The 15,239-nt window shown below is 44.1% G+C and overlaps 1 protein-coding gene across 5 annotated transcripts in view; it reads right to left on the reverse strand.

The window, feature by feature from the left end:
- Positions 1-15,183, reverse strand: part of LOC139536555 (protein NDRG3-like) — a 61,437-nt gene extending 46,254 nt beyond the window's left edge. For 2 of the 5 annotated variants that reach the window (XM_071337168.1, XM_071337173.1), the window contains exon 1: positions 14,810-14,949. The gene's annotated coding sequence lies outside the window, so the exon portion shown is untranslated. Of the gene's footprint in view, positions 1-1,209; positions 1,357-14,809 lie in introns of all 5 variants that reach the window. The other 3 variants (XM_071337170.1, XM_071337172.1, XM_071337169.1) reach the window with 3 other exon arrangements.
- Between the last annotated feature and the right edge of the window lie 56 nt (positions 15,184-15,239).

Genomic DNA, 15,239 nt, shown 5'->3' on the forward strand with positions numbered 1-15,239 from the left:
AACAGTGGGTTAACTGCCTTGTTCAGGGGCAGAACGACAGATTTTTACCTTGTCAGCTCAGGGATTGATCTTTCGGTTACAAGTCAAACGCTCTAACCACTAGGCTCTAACCACCTGCCGCCCCAATTGCAAAAATTCGAATAGTTTGCCTAATTTCAGTTTATGTGAACAAACAAGCAAGTACAGTATGGTCTGAGAATTGTAGAATAATAGTGAAGACATCACATCTATGAAATAACACATATGGAATCATGTAGTAACCAAAAAATAAAAGTGTTAAACAATTATATATATTTTTTTGGCTCAATCACATTAAGGAAAGAAATTCCACAAATTAACTTTTAACAAGGCGCATTCCAGGTGACTACCTCATGAAGCTGGTTGAGAGAATGCCAAGAGTGTGTCAAGCTTTCATCAAGGCAAAAGGTGGCTACATTGAAGAATCTCAAATGTAAAATATATTTGTTTAACACTTTTTGGTTGCTACATGATTCCATATGTGTTATTTCATAGTTTTGATGTCTTCCCTATTATTCTACAATGTAGAAAATAGTAAAAATAAAGAAAAACCCTGGAATGAGGAGGTGTGACTAAACTTTTGACTGGTACTGTATATGTTCCATAACCAAAGATATTGTATTTTCAGCTGGTGTACAAAACAGAAAGTAAAAAGACACAAAAACAGAATGTAAAACCGGGAAGCATAGAAATAGCGCACATAGAACAGCTCTACCACTTCTTAAGACTTGTTTTCAATGAGAATGACAGATCTATAACTCACATTCCTATGTGAACTTTGTTGGGTCGCCCAAAAAGTTTCATATTGCAGTTTTAAGATTCAATGATGTCTGCAGAAAGTATGGGGTGTCAGCTATGACATGACACCTTCAGTTTGAAAAATATATATTTTGGTTATTTAACAAGAGTAAGTGAAGCTGATTTACACCCGGTAACCGAATTGGGTCCCTGATCTGTACTACAAAGAAATGCATAAATATTATGAATATGAATGTCACAAGTTTCACAAGTCAGGACATCACATTGCAGCACAGCAGAGCACAGTAGAGTACAGTGCAGTGCAGTACAATACTGCACAGCAGAGTAGGGTACAGTTCACTACAATAAAGTAGAGTATAGTTAAGTACAGTACAATATACAGTATTCTACTTTTCTTTATTGTATTGTGCTATCTAAACTTGTGAAACATACATGTACATCACTGATAGGTTCAGATTTGGTCCAGTCCGATCCGTCTGTGGACGTTAACATCAAGGCCAGGGTGGACTGACCAAATGTCAACTACTTTTCAATGACCATGGACGTCCAGTGTCGGTGGGTGCTCAGTGGATGAGGATGCTGGTTACAGTAAATGGAAAGAGAGGGGGCAGGTGTCAGTAAGAGCTGAGAGAGGTGACATTAACTGGAAAGAGAGAGAGAGAGAGAGAGAGAGAGAGGGGTTGTCCAGACTTAGCTCTCGAAGCGGTTAGCTTCACCCACAGTTGGCTGCGTGTGAACTACAATTCCGACGCTTAGAAACGTGAATAATCGCCGCTTGCTGAATGGTTTTCAAAACACATGCTGATATGCCCCTTATCTTTCATGTCAGCGAGAAATAATTCTTAAAATAAAAAATATACACTTACGGTAGCAGCTTAGCACAAATCCATACAGCTATGGGTGCCTCCAGTTGAGGAACTACAGTCGTGGCCAAAAGTTGAGAATGACAAAAATATACATTTTCAAAGTCTGCTGCCTCAGTTTGTATGATGGAAATTTGCATATACTCCAGAATGTTATGAAGAGTGATCAGATTAATTGCAAAGTCCCTCTTTGCCATGCAAATGAACGTAATCCCCCAAAAACATTTCCACTGCATTTCAGCCCCGCCACAAAAGGACCATCTGACATCATGTCAGTGATTTTCTCATTAACACAGGTATGAGTGTTGACGAGGACAAGGCTGGAGATCACTCTGTCATGCTGATTGAGTTCAAATAACAGACTGGAAGCTACTAAAGGAGGGTGGTGCTTGGAATCATTGTTCTTCCTCTGTCAACCTTGGTTACCTGCAAGTAAACACGTGCCATCATCATTGCTTTGAACAAAAAGGGCTTCACAGGCAAGGATATTGCTGCCAGTAAGATTGCACCTAAATCAACCATTTATCGGATCATCAAGAAATTCAAGGAGAGCGGTTCAATTGTTGTGAAGAAGGTTTCAGGGCGCCCAAGAACGTCCAGCAAGCACCAGGACTGTCTCCTAAAGACCTTAATCCCATTGAGAACTTGAGGTCAATCCTCAAGAGGCGGGTGGACAAACAAAAACCCACAAATTCTGACAAACTCCAAGCATTGATTATGCAAGGATGGCCTGCCATCAGTCAGGATGTGGCCCAGAAGTTAATTGACAGCATGCCAGGGCGGATTGCAGAGGTCTTGAAAAAGAAGGGTCAACACTGCAAATATTGACTCTTTGCATCAACTTCATGTAATTGTCAATAAAAGCCTTTGACACTTATGAAATGCTTGTAATTATACTTCAGTATTCCATAGTAACATCTGACAAAAATATCTAAAGACATTGAGGCAGCAGACTTTGTGAAAATTAATATGTGTCATTCTCAAAACTTTTGGCCACGACTGTACACTTCCTCCCCAGTTACACAGGTGTAAATAGCACATAAACCAGTGATGTAACATGGCGATATGGCCAGGTGTGAACAATAACCCTAAAAAAAGGTGTGTAGTAATTTAACCTTTAGTTTTGTTAAAGTATTATTATTTCTCACTGATAGGAAAGATACGTACTTTATGTTTCCAGAACAGTACCGCAAGTGATGAGTTTTGACGTTCAGAGTGTTGGGGATCTTAACAAAACTCCCCCAGCCAGAAGATACTATTGTCAATAGGCGCTAAAGCAGTTAGCCTCTATGAATGGGTTAGTACAGACTCAGACTGTTTTAACACTCTTGGTTCGACCACCAGACGACAGAAACACAAAGAAAACATGTATGTGGACTCCTGCTCGTCAAACTTCTCATTCCAAAATCATGGGCATTTATATGGAGTTGGTCCTCCCTTTCCTGCTATAACAGCCTCCACTCTTTTGTGAAGGCTTTCCACTAGATGTTGGAACATTGCTGCGGGGACCTGCTTTCATTCAACCACAAGAGCATTAGTGAGGTCGGGCACTGATGTTGGGCGATTAGGCCTGGCTCGCAGTTGGCGTTCAAATTCATCTCAAATGTGTTCAATGGGGTTGAGGTCAGGGCTCAACAGTCAGCAGGCCAGTCAAGATCTTCCACACCAATCTCAACAAACCATTTCTATATGAACCTCAATCTGTGTACAGGGGCATTGTCATGCTGAAACAGGAAAGGTCTTTCCCCAAACTGTTGGAAGCACAGAATTGTCTACAATGTCAGTGTATGCTGTAGGGTTAAGATTTCCCTTCCCTGGAACTAAGAGACCTTCCCTGAACCATGAAAAACAGCCCCTGACCATTATTCCTCCTCCACCAAATTTGACAGTTGTCACTATGCATTCGGGCAGGTAGCATTCTCCTGGCATCTGCCAAACCAGCACTCAGCAGTCCCGTTCTGAGAGCTTATGTGGCCTACCACTTCGCGGCTGAGCTATTGTTGCTCCTAGACGTTTCCACTTCACAATAACAGCACTTACAGTTGACATGGGCAGCTGTAGCATGGCAGAAATTTGACGAACTGACTTGTTGTAAAGGTGGCATCCTATGACGGTAAAACGTTGAAAGTCACTGAGCTTTTCAGTAAGGCCATTCTACTGCCAATGTTTGTCTATGGATATTGCATGGCTCTGTGCTCGATTTTATATACCTGCCAGCAACGGGTGTGGCTGAAATAGTCGACATTAATGGGTTTTGATGTATTTCTGATAACATCTACCAGAAAAAGTCTTAAAAGGTTTCTAAGACCCCTTTTCCATCTGTTTATCCAAATTAATTATGCCTAATTCTTATGATGGAACATTTTAGAAAAATGGATCTATGCCTTCATGTCCGAAAAATGTAGCCTCTTAGCTTTCATTTGACACACAATTTGATATGCTCCTATGTACTTCACTTTGGTGTTCATGGGTCCTTTGATGGAAATCCCTGTATCCAAATGTCAGAATTGGCCATTTGGCATGCCACTTCTGATGGGTATGTCAAATGACCAAAACTGGGGACAGTAATGGGGAATATTTAAGATGAATCAAGTTAATATTCAGTTAAGAGTAATTAACACAATGATTAGCATACTTATGTTTTCTCTATGTAATTCACATGATTTCAAGTGTTCTATTTCTGACACTCATGTGTCACTGGTTGATGGTCACTAGACTCGATGCTTTATGTTAAACTCATCTGTAGATAGGGACTGACGCCAGACTGGAGGTTCAAGTACCAAGGACATTGATTGTTGTATTCTGTGGAACACTGTGATTATGGAGCAGATGACAAAGTTGTTTTGACTTCTTGGTTCTGTGTAATTAGAATATCAGGGCCTTTCTCGGCAAAGGCCAAGTTAGAGTTTTTCTCTGCTTATGTGCTGGAAGGGTATCCCTGTTGCAACTTGTAATTAAACCAAAATGATTTATGATTGACTATATCCGCGACTGCTCTTCTCTTTTGTTCAACTAAAAATCCCCTTTACAAGAACTATAGGCACAGGACAGGAGCCAGTGCATCATCTCTTTCCTCTGATAGGTCCACTTAAAAGAACCTGCTGTGCAAAGCAGGTACTGCTAAGGACTGCTGGGACAAGCAAAGCTTAAATTACATCCACACTATTCAACTACAGCAACTAAAGACCCATCACTTTACTTGAGGGCAAATAGGTGAAACTGTGCCATACAAAAACAAAAAATAGTGATGTGTATAGAGAGAGGTAGCACATAACTATACTAACCAGTGAGTGAGAAAAGAACCACAAACAGTGAAGTTGTCTGATACTCCAGGCTAGAAGACGTCACTACTACAACCGTACACTTAATATGAGAATCTAATGGATAAGAATTTTAGCAGCCTGACAGGCTGACCACACCGCTTGCGTTGCGTGCGTTGCAAAATAAATTTAGAAATCTATGTTATTCAATTATTGCGCGCCAACGAGCGTCTGCGTTGCCAAGGGCTAAAATAGAAGTCAGTTGTATATGTGACGCAGATCGCGCTGCAAGTCCTGCCTCTTCCATCTCCTCCTAGAAGCAGGTACCCACATGCCATCTCCTCATTGGTTATACCCATGTGGGTGGAAGGAAGAGAGATGACTAGAAATGATTTGGTTGACTGTTTTATGTGTGGAGTAATTGGCGGAGTAGAAGACCTTGTTATTTTACCTGAAATGCACAACTCAATGTTTATATCCCAGAACAAATTAGCTAGCAACAGCAAGCTAGCTAAATAGGACAAATTAGCTAGCAAGTGAAAGCGATCTAGCTAAATTGCCATGAAGGTTTAATGCCTTTCGACCTGTCCCCAAATTAATGCAATTAGTTCAGAGTTTGTTTTGATATTTTAACCTGCGTGTCGTGATCGCGTTTGGTGTGGGGGGACAAAATACATTTATGCACGATGGCATAAACACGGTTTCCGGTTTGGAGCGTGCAGTCGCAATTCCGCCTCGCTCCACAGGTAGTTTTACCATTCTCATTCATTTTCATTACAGTACAACGGTTTGATTTGTTTGATCTTAGCTAGCTACATAGCCGTGTTTGTATCAAAGATAATTGTGTAGTTATTGAGGTTATTGAGGTTATTGAGGTTCGCTAGCCAGCTATTTTCGTCCGAACGTAACAACGTAGTCAACACTGCTAGCTAGCCAGCTAGCCACCGAATAGCAGCATAGCAGCATAGCAGCACTGGAGAAACGATTACATTACAACGGAACGACTTGATTAGTGTAGTGTTAGCTGGCTACACAGTTCTCTTTGCTATCTTTGTATCTAAGATAATCGTGTAGCTTAGAGTTGGTTAGAGTAATTATTCGGTTAACTAGCCAGCTATTTTCGTAACGTAACGTAGTCAACACTGCTAGCTAGCCAGCTAGCCACCGAATAGCAGCATAGCAGCTCTGGAGAAACGATTACATTACAACGGAACGACTTGATTAGTGTAGTGTTAGCTGGCTACATAGTTGTCTTTGCTATCTTTGTATCTAAGATAATTGTGTAGCTTAGAGTTGGTTAGAGTAATTATTCGGTTAACTAGCCAGCTATTTTCGTCCACCGCGCTGCGCTGCCGTCTCCTACCTAGTCAACACTGCTAGCTAACACTGCTAGTTAGCCAACTTCTACCGAATAGCAGCACTGTAGAAACTCACACTACAACTTACATTACAACGGAACGACTTGATTAGCGTAGTGTTAGCTAGCTACATAGTTGTCTTTGCTGTCTTTGTATCCAAGATAATTGTGTAGTTTTTGAGAAATTGTCGAGGTTACCTAGCCAGCTACACGTTCAAACAAAGTCAACAACGCAGCCACTGCTAGCCAGCCTACTTCACCGCCAGCAGTACTATATCATTTTAGTCAATAAGATTTTATTTTATTTTTGCAACGTAAGCTTAACTTCCTGAACATTCGAGACGTGTAGTCCACTTGTCATTCTAATCTCCTTTGCATTAGCGTAGCCTCTTCTGTAGCCTGTCAACTATGTGTCTGTCTATCCCTCTTCTCTCCTCTCTGCACAGACCATACAAACACTTCACACCGCGTGGCCGCCGCCATTCTAACCTGGTGGTTCCAGCGCGCACGACCCACGTGGAGTTCCAGGTCTCCGGCAGCCTCTGGAACTGCCGATCTGCGGCCAACAAGGCAGAGTTCATCTCAGCCTATGCGTCCCTCCAGTCCCTCGACTTCTTGGCACTGACGGAAACATGGATTACCACTGACAACACTGCTACTCCTACTGCTCTCGCCTCGTCTGCCCACGTGTTCTCGCACACCCCGAGAGCTTCTGGTCAGCGGGGCGGTGGCACTGGGATCCTCATCTCTCCCAAGTGGACATTCTCTCTTTCTCCCCTGACCCATCTGTCTATCGCCTCCTTTGAATTCCATGCTGTCACAGTTACCAGCCCTTTCAAGCTTAACATCCTTATCATTTATCGCCCTCCAGGTTCCCTTGGAGAGTTCATCAATGAGCTTGACGCCCTGATAAGTTCCTTTCCTGAGGATGGCTCACCTCTCACAGTTCTGGGTGACTTTAACCTCCCCACGTCTACCTTTGACTCATTCCTCTCTGCCTCCTTCTTTCCACTCCTCTCCTCTTTTGACCTCACCCTCTCACCTTCCCCCCCTACTCACAAGGCAGGCAATACGCTTGACCTCATCTTTACTAGATGCTGTTCTTCCACTAATCTCACTGCAACTCCCCTCCAAGTCTCCGACCACTACCTTGTATCCTTTTCCCTCTCGCTCTCATCTAACACTTCCCACACTGCCCCTACTCGGATGGTATCGCGCCGTCCCAACCTTCGCTCTCTCTCCCCCGCTACTCTCTCCTCTTCCATCCTATCATCTCTTCCCTCTGCTCAAACCTTCTCCAACCTATCTCCTGATTCTGCCTCCTCAACCCTCCTCTCCTCCCTTTCTGCATCCTTTGACTCTCTATGTCCCCTATCCTCCAGGCCGGCTCGGTCCTCCCCTCCTGCTCCGTGGCTCGACGACTCACTGCGAGCTCACAGAACAGGGCTCCGGGCAGCCGAGCGGAAATGGAATAAAACTCGCCTCCCTGCGGACCTGGCATCCTTTCACTCCCTCCTCTCTACTTTCTCCTCTTCTGTCTCTGCTGCTAAAGCCACTTTCTACCACTCTAAATTCCAAGCATCTGCCTCTAACCCTAGGAAGCTCTTTGCCACCTTCTCCTCCCTCCTGAATCCTCCTCCCCCTCCTCCCCCCTCCTCCCTCTCTGCGGATGACTTCGTCAACCATTTTGAAAAGAAGGTCGACGACATCCGATCCTCGTTTGCTAAGTCAAACGACACCGCTGGTTCTGCTCACACTGCCCTACCCTGTGCTTTGACCTCTTTCTCCCCTCTCTCTCCAGATGAAATCTCGCGTCTTGTGACGGCCGGCCGCCCAACAACCTGCCCGCTTGACCCTATCCCCTCCTCTCTTCTCCAGACCATTTCCGGAGACCTTCTCCCTTACCTCACCTCGCTCATCAACTCATCCTTGACCGCTGGCTACGTCCCTTCCGTCTTCAAGAGAGCGAGAGTTGCACCCCTTCTGAAAAAACCTACACTCGATCCCTCCGATGTCAACAACTACAGACCAGTATCCCTTCTTTCTTTTCTCTCCAAAACTCTTGAACGTGCCGTCCTTGGCCAGCTCTCCTGCTATCTCTCTCAGAATGACCTTCTTGATCCAAATCAGTCAGGTTTCAAGACTAGTCATTCAACTGAGACTGCTCTTCTCTGTGTCACGGAGGCGCTCCGCACTGCTAAAGCTAACTCTCTCTCCTCTGCTCTCATCCTTCTAGACCTATCGGCTGCCTTTGATACTGTGAACCATCAGATCCTCCTCTCCACCCTCTCCGAGCTGGGCATCTCCGGCGCGGCCCACGCTTGGATTGCGTCCTACCTGACAGGTCGCTCCTACCAGGTGGCGTGGCGAGAATCTGTCTCCGCACCACGTGCTCTCACCACTGGTGTCCCCCAGGGCTCTGTTCTAGGCCCTCTCCTATTCTCGCTATACACCAAGTCACTTGGCTCTGTCATATCCTCACATGGCCTCTCCTATCATTGCTATGCAGACGACACACAATTAATCTTCTCCTTTCCCCCTCTGATAACCAGGTGGCGAATCGCATCTCTGCATGTCTGGCAGACATATCAGTGTGGATGACGGATCACCACCTCAAGCTGAACCTCGGCAAGACGGAGCTGCTCTTCCTCCCGGGGAAGGACTGCCCGTTCCATGATCTCGCCATCACGGTTGACAACTCCATTGTGTCCTCCTCCCAGAGCGCTAAAAACCTTGGCGTGATCCTGGACAACACCCTGTCGTTCTCAACTCACATCAAGGCGGTGACCCGTTCCTGTAGGTTCATGCTCTACAACATTCGCAGAGTACGACCCTGCCTCACACAGGAAGCGGCGCAGGTCCTAATCCAGGCACTTGTCATCTCCCGTCTGGATTACTGCAACTCGCTGTTGGCTGGGCTCCCTGCCTGTGCCATTAAACCCCTACAACTCATCCAGAACGCCGCAGCCCGTCTGGTGTTCAACCTTCCCAAGTTCTCTCACGTCACCCCGCTCCTCCGCTCTCTCCACTGGCTTCCAGTTGAAGCTCGCATCCGCTACAAGACCATGGTGCTTGCCTACGGAGCTGTGAGGGGAACGGCACCTCCGTACCTTCAGGCTCTGATCAGGCCCTACACCCAAACAAGGGCACTGCGTTCATCCACCTCTGGCCTGCTCGCCTCCCTACCTCTGAGGAAGTACAGTTCCCGCTCAGCCCAGTCAAAACTGTTCGCTGCTCTGGCACCCCAATGGTGGAACAAACTCCCTCACGACGCCAGGTCAGCGGAGTCAATCACCACCTTCCGGAGACACCTGAAACCCCACCTCTTTAAGGAATACCTAGGATAGGATAAAGTAATCCTCCTAACCCCCCCCCCCTCCCCCTTAAAAGAGTTAGATGCACTATTGTAAAGTGGTTGTTCCACTGGATATCATAAGGTGAATGCACCAATTTGTAAGTCGCTCTGGATAAGAGCGTCTGCTAAATGACTTAAATGTAAATGTAAATGGCGCAGGCGTGCAGCCGGTTTGGGTTCCGTGTGAGGATGAGATGGATGGAGGAAACACGGAGGTTTGAAAACGTCAAGACACACTACTTCTCTCTTTGCCATGGTTCCCAGGGCGTTATTTTGCCCCCCAGCCATGACAGACAGGGAAGCTGAGGTGATAGAGGGAACCCAAAACACTGGCTGACTAGCAGCGCAGCTTAATTAAATCACTCATATCCCCTGTGGCCAGTATTCCCTGACATTCATCTCTCTAACTCCATTACAAGTCTCACATCACCAGAGTCCTCACTTGGGTAAAGGAATCACTAAGTGTGTATGGTGTTTAACTGTAACTCCATGTACAATATAGTCTCAGGTGTACTACACTCCCCTATGTATTTATTTTGACAATGACGCTAAAACTTTTAATTTAGCTCTACACTCCAGAATTTTGGATATGAGATCAAATGTTTCATATGAAGCGGCAGTACAAAATGTCACCTTTTATTTGAGGGTATTTTCATACAGTACATTTGGAAAGTATTCCGACCTCTTGACGTTTTCCACATTTTGTTAAGTTACAGGCTTACTTTAAAATGGATTAAATTGTCTCCCCCCCTCATCAATCTACACACAATACCCCATAATGACAAAGCAAAAACAGATTTTAGAAATTAATAGAAAATAAAATATCACATTTACATAAATATTCAGACCCTTTACTCAGTACTTGAAGCACCTTTGGCAGCAATTACATCTTCGACTCTTGGGTATGACGCTACAAGTCTGGCACACCGGTATTTGGGGAGTTTCTCCCATTCTTTTCTGCAGATCCTCTCAAGCTCTGTCAGGTTGGATGGGGAGCATCGCTGCACTGCTATTTTCAGGACTCACCAGAAATGTTCGATCAGGTTAAAATCCGGGCACTGGCTGGGCCAGTCAAGGACATTCAGAGACTTGTCCCGAAGCCAATCCTGCGTTGTCTTGGCTATGTGCTTAGGGTCATTGTCCTGTTGAAAGGTGAACCTTCGACCCAGTCTGAGGTCCTGAGCAGGTTTTCATCAAGGATCTCTGTACTTTGCTCCATTCATCTTTCCCTCGATCCTGACTAGTCTCCCAGTCCCTCCCGCTGAAATCATACCTACAGCATGATGCTGCCACTACCATGCTTCATCGTAAGGATGATGCCAGGTTTCCTCCAGACTTGATGCCTGGCATTCAGGCCAAAGAGTTCAATCTTGGTTTCATCAGACCAGAGAATCTTGTTTCCCATGTCTGAGAGTCCTTTAGGTGCCTTTTGGCATACTCCAAGCTAACTGTTATATGCCTTTTACTGAGGAATAGCTTCCGTCTGTCCACTCTACCATAAAAGCCTGATTGGTGGATTGCTGCAGAGATGGTTGTCCTTCTGGAAGGTTCTCCCATCTCCACAGAGGAACTCTTAAACTTTGTCAGAGTGACCATCGGGTTCTTGGTCACATCCCTGACCAAGGCTCTTCTCCACCGATTGCTCAGTTTGGCTGCCAGCTCTAGGAAGAGTCTTGGTGGTTCCAAACTTCTTCCATTTAAGAATGATGGAGGCCACTGTGTTCTTGGGGACCTTCAATGCTGCAGACATTTTTTCTACCCTTCCCCAGATCTGTGCCTTGACACAATATTGTTTCTGAGCTCTATGGACAAATCCATTGACCTCATGGCTTGGTTTTTGCTCTGACATGCACTGTCAACTGTGGGACCTATATAGACAGGTGTGTGCCTTTCCAAATCATGTCCAATCAATTGAAATTACCACAGGTGAACTCCAATCAAATTGTAGAAACATCTCAAGGATGAACAATGGAAACATAATTCACCAGAGCTCAATTTCGAGTCACATAGCAAAGGGTCTGAATACTTAAGTAAATAAGGGATTTAAAAAAAATGTAAAAACCTTTTTTCGCTTTGTCATTATGAGGTATTGTGTGTAGATTGATGAGGAAAAAATTATATCTGGTGGTCAAACCAAGAACGTTAAAACAGTCTGAGTCTGGACTAACCCATTCATAGATGCTAACTGCTTTAGCGCCTATTGAAAAAAGTATCTTATGGCTGGGGGAATTTTGTTAACAAATTTTTACTTTTATTGCATTAAAGAATATAATAAGTTTCTGAACACGTCAACAGGAATGTAGATGCTATCTTGATTACGGATAATCCTAAATGAATCGTGAATAAAATCGAGGCACAAATATCATACCCCTTCAAAAAAATGCTAACCTCCCCTGTTATTGGTGAGATGTTAGCATGTCTTGGGGGTACGATCTTTGTGCCTCTATAACTTTCTCACTCATCGTTATTCATGGTTCCTTCATGATTATCTGTAATCATGGTAGCGTCCACATTAATGGAGAATGGAGAAAGGACGTGGCATCCTAAGTATAAATTTGAATATTCTCTTTGGTAGATGGATGTAAAGACAGGTTAGTTGACAACATCACGCGTACAATATTGATGCGTATGCAACAAAGGCTAAAAGCCGTGAGTTGTTCTGATTGAAAGCCAACTCCGCCTGTCTTGCCCCAAAGTTGAGCACGTATCAGCTTTGTTGGAGAAAGGACGTTGGGATGTGAATGGTGTGGAGAGATTACACTACATATCATTCTTATGGCACCACATGACACTGTCAGCAGTCACCTGTTAAGCATCACTTTCTACCGTGATAATTAACTATGGTGGACTGCAGCGCCCTCCCATTAGAAGGCTAAGGCTATTATGATAACATCTAAATCAGGGTTCCCCAACTGGCAGCCCGTGGGTGGTTTTATTTGGACCCCAAGTTTTCTGAGCAAAATGTTATTATTTTATTTTCATTGTTGGACATAAAAGACTGTAAAAACAAGTGATTTTAATTTTGGTAATCTGCCCCAAGTATTCCGATGCATAATAAAGAGACGCGTGATTCCGACCAACCATCCACTCAAGAAAAAAAATATCAGCCTGCGGTGGAATTTAGTTGATGATCTCTGGTCTAAAGTATAATTTCGGTGTCTCAAACTAAAGCCTCTTCAGACCATAATAAACTGACCAAAAGCCTGTAGTGGTCATGTAATGGGAGCACTGTTGTGAATGAAAACAACTGGAAAGAATGTCACTGTTTATTTTGTAAACTCTATGCCCGCCTCTGATTATGTGGCATTGTTGAGGTCATTCAAGTAATAGTCCCTCCCTCCCACCAACTGAATTCAAACACCTGGGGTGTATTCACTAGAAACCAAACAGAACCAAGCAAAAGAAAACAAAGAGTGACCTACATGAATTTGTCCAATAGAAACACTAATTTCTGTTGCAAAATGCAACTGTTTGGACCACGGCTGAATTCCAAACACTTAAGACATACCCTATCCCCTCAGCCCTCAAATTAAGTGGACACTTCTGATGACGTGTATACGCTTCAGACGTCATTAAACTTGCAGGGCAAGGGAGGAAGGAATGATTTTTACATGGACCGCCCTTTCCCGGAAATTCATCACTCGTGCATCCCGCGATGATTGTGGGTGTTTCATATGCGCTATGTCAATTATGATTGCATGTCTACTTATATTAACTATATCATTATTAATATAAACCTACTGTATCATAGCTAGCAAATTAATTAAATAACTAACGTTAGCCTGCATAGCTGGAGCTTCTGAAGGAAGAGTTTTTTTATTTCTACAATTTCCAAAAGTTAACCAAACATTAATTTACGAGACTTGTTTGTGCCGTCATGTGCATTAGTAGCACAATTTCTACCCTTTTTACTTACACTTGTATGTTGACTTGTCCATATTTACGTTGAGGTTGTAAGTTTCGGCTGACTTTTCTTAGTGGATGTACAATTATCGCAAATGTAATTTATGGGGCGTTTCAGGCCCCGAAGTAAACATAATTGTACACTCGCAAAAACGGGGGCTTACGTTGCAAACTACCCTTGTTTGGACCGACGTCCAAGATGGTGATGGGGATTCTCCCAAGGTCATATGACGAGGGTGTGTCTTTTATGAGTTTGAAATGCAGCACACATGTGTCAAACTCATACCATGGAGGGCCGAGTGTCTGGGGGGTTTTTCTCCTCCCTTGTACTTGATTGATGAATTAAGGTCAGTAATTAGTAAGGAACTCCCCTCACCTGGTTGTCTAGGGCTTAATTGAAAAGAAAGGGAAAAAACATCAGACACCAGGCCATCCAAGGAATGAGTTTGACACCCCTGGGTACTAATGATTACACGCCTGAATCCAATGACCTACAGTACAGCTACACCTGTGTGACCTTCACCTATCCCAGGCTGGTCTCATAGACCCTATCCAGGTGACTGCTGACAATGTCATGTGGTGCCAGAATAATGATATGCAGCCTAATTTCTCCACGCCACTGGTTGCCAACTACATCAGCGTAACAGCGTGGATTTGCCAAGTCTTGTCTACTTAATTAAGCAACCATATAATTCAGTAGGCTACGAGCAAGATCATGTTTTGTAACGTTGATGTTACAATGAACGGTTCTAGACGTGAGAGTGAAACAGGGCATGCAGTTTTTATATTGCTCTATCTCGAGGATCGTGACAAAATATTCAGCAACTGCATACAGCAGCCTTTCTAATCGTTCGATGTTGAGACATAGATATGGGCGGGCCATTGACATACAGTATGAAGTGCCTAACCTGTGACTCAAAAGTAAGTTATTCAACAGGAAATTATATCCTACAGAGGCTACTGTCGCAGCAACAAATCGTGTTAGAGGCAACAATGAAAGTGAATAGGCTAGTTGAGTTATAGAGTAACAATACAGAATTTGACACTTATCAAGTTAACCTCATCTTGTTACATTTGTTTCAACGCGCGCAGAATCGTGGATTACATTGGACACTATTGTGACGTTTAATTTAGGTTACTCACAGATCTCACCTAGGCCTACATTAGAACTGTCTGGAAGATGAATATGGGATATTATATCAAGAATACACCGCGAACTGGTGGACTATCCACACCAATGGCCACATCTGCTGTTGGCATAGCAGTATTAGAAAATGTCAAGCTCTATACTTACCGCTTGGGTTGAATACGTATCCGTTCGATATGCGTCAAATCCTCTGGACTTTTGGTGAAATACCGGTGTTATAAACTGCACGTTCTTGTTCTTTGCCTGGTTGCGTTCCTATTCCAACGAGTATTTCGATGTCACTCTCAGGGCGGAACTACACATTGCGTCCTAGACACAGAGGAGAAGCGAACGAAGCAGCCAACCAATAGCCTACGAGGAGGCAGGTACCAATTAATTTGAACGCCCCCAAGAGGTTTAACTGAGAAGATTCTGTCTAAAAACTGTAGTGTACACTACCAGTCCCATCACTGAATTGACCCATTTCTCGGAGATTATGCGCTTAGAATTCAGTTTCAATCCTCAATTCCTTTGACCTCATGGCTTGGTTTTTGCTCTGAAATGCACTGTCAACTGTGGAACCTTATATAGACAGGTG

The sequence above is a fragment of the Salvelinus alpinus genome, chromosome 12 (genome assembly GCF_045679555.1).
Source record: "Salvelinus alpinus chromosome 12, SLU_Salpinus.1, whole genome shotgun sequence".
NCBI classification, from domain to species: domain Eukaryota; kingdom Metazoa; phylum Chordata; class Actinopteri; order Salmoniformes; family Salmonidae; genus Salvelinus; species Salvelinus alpinus.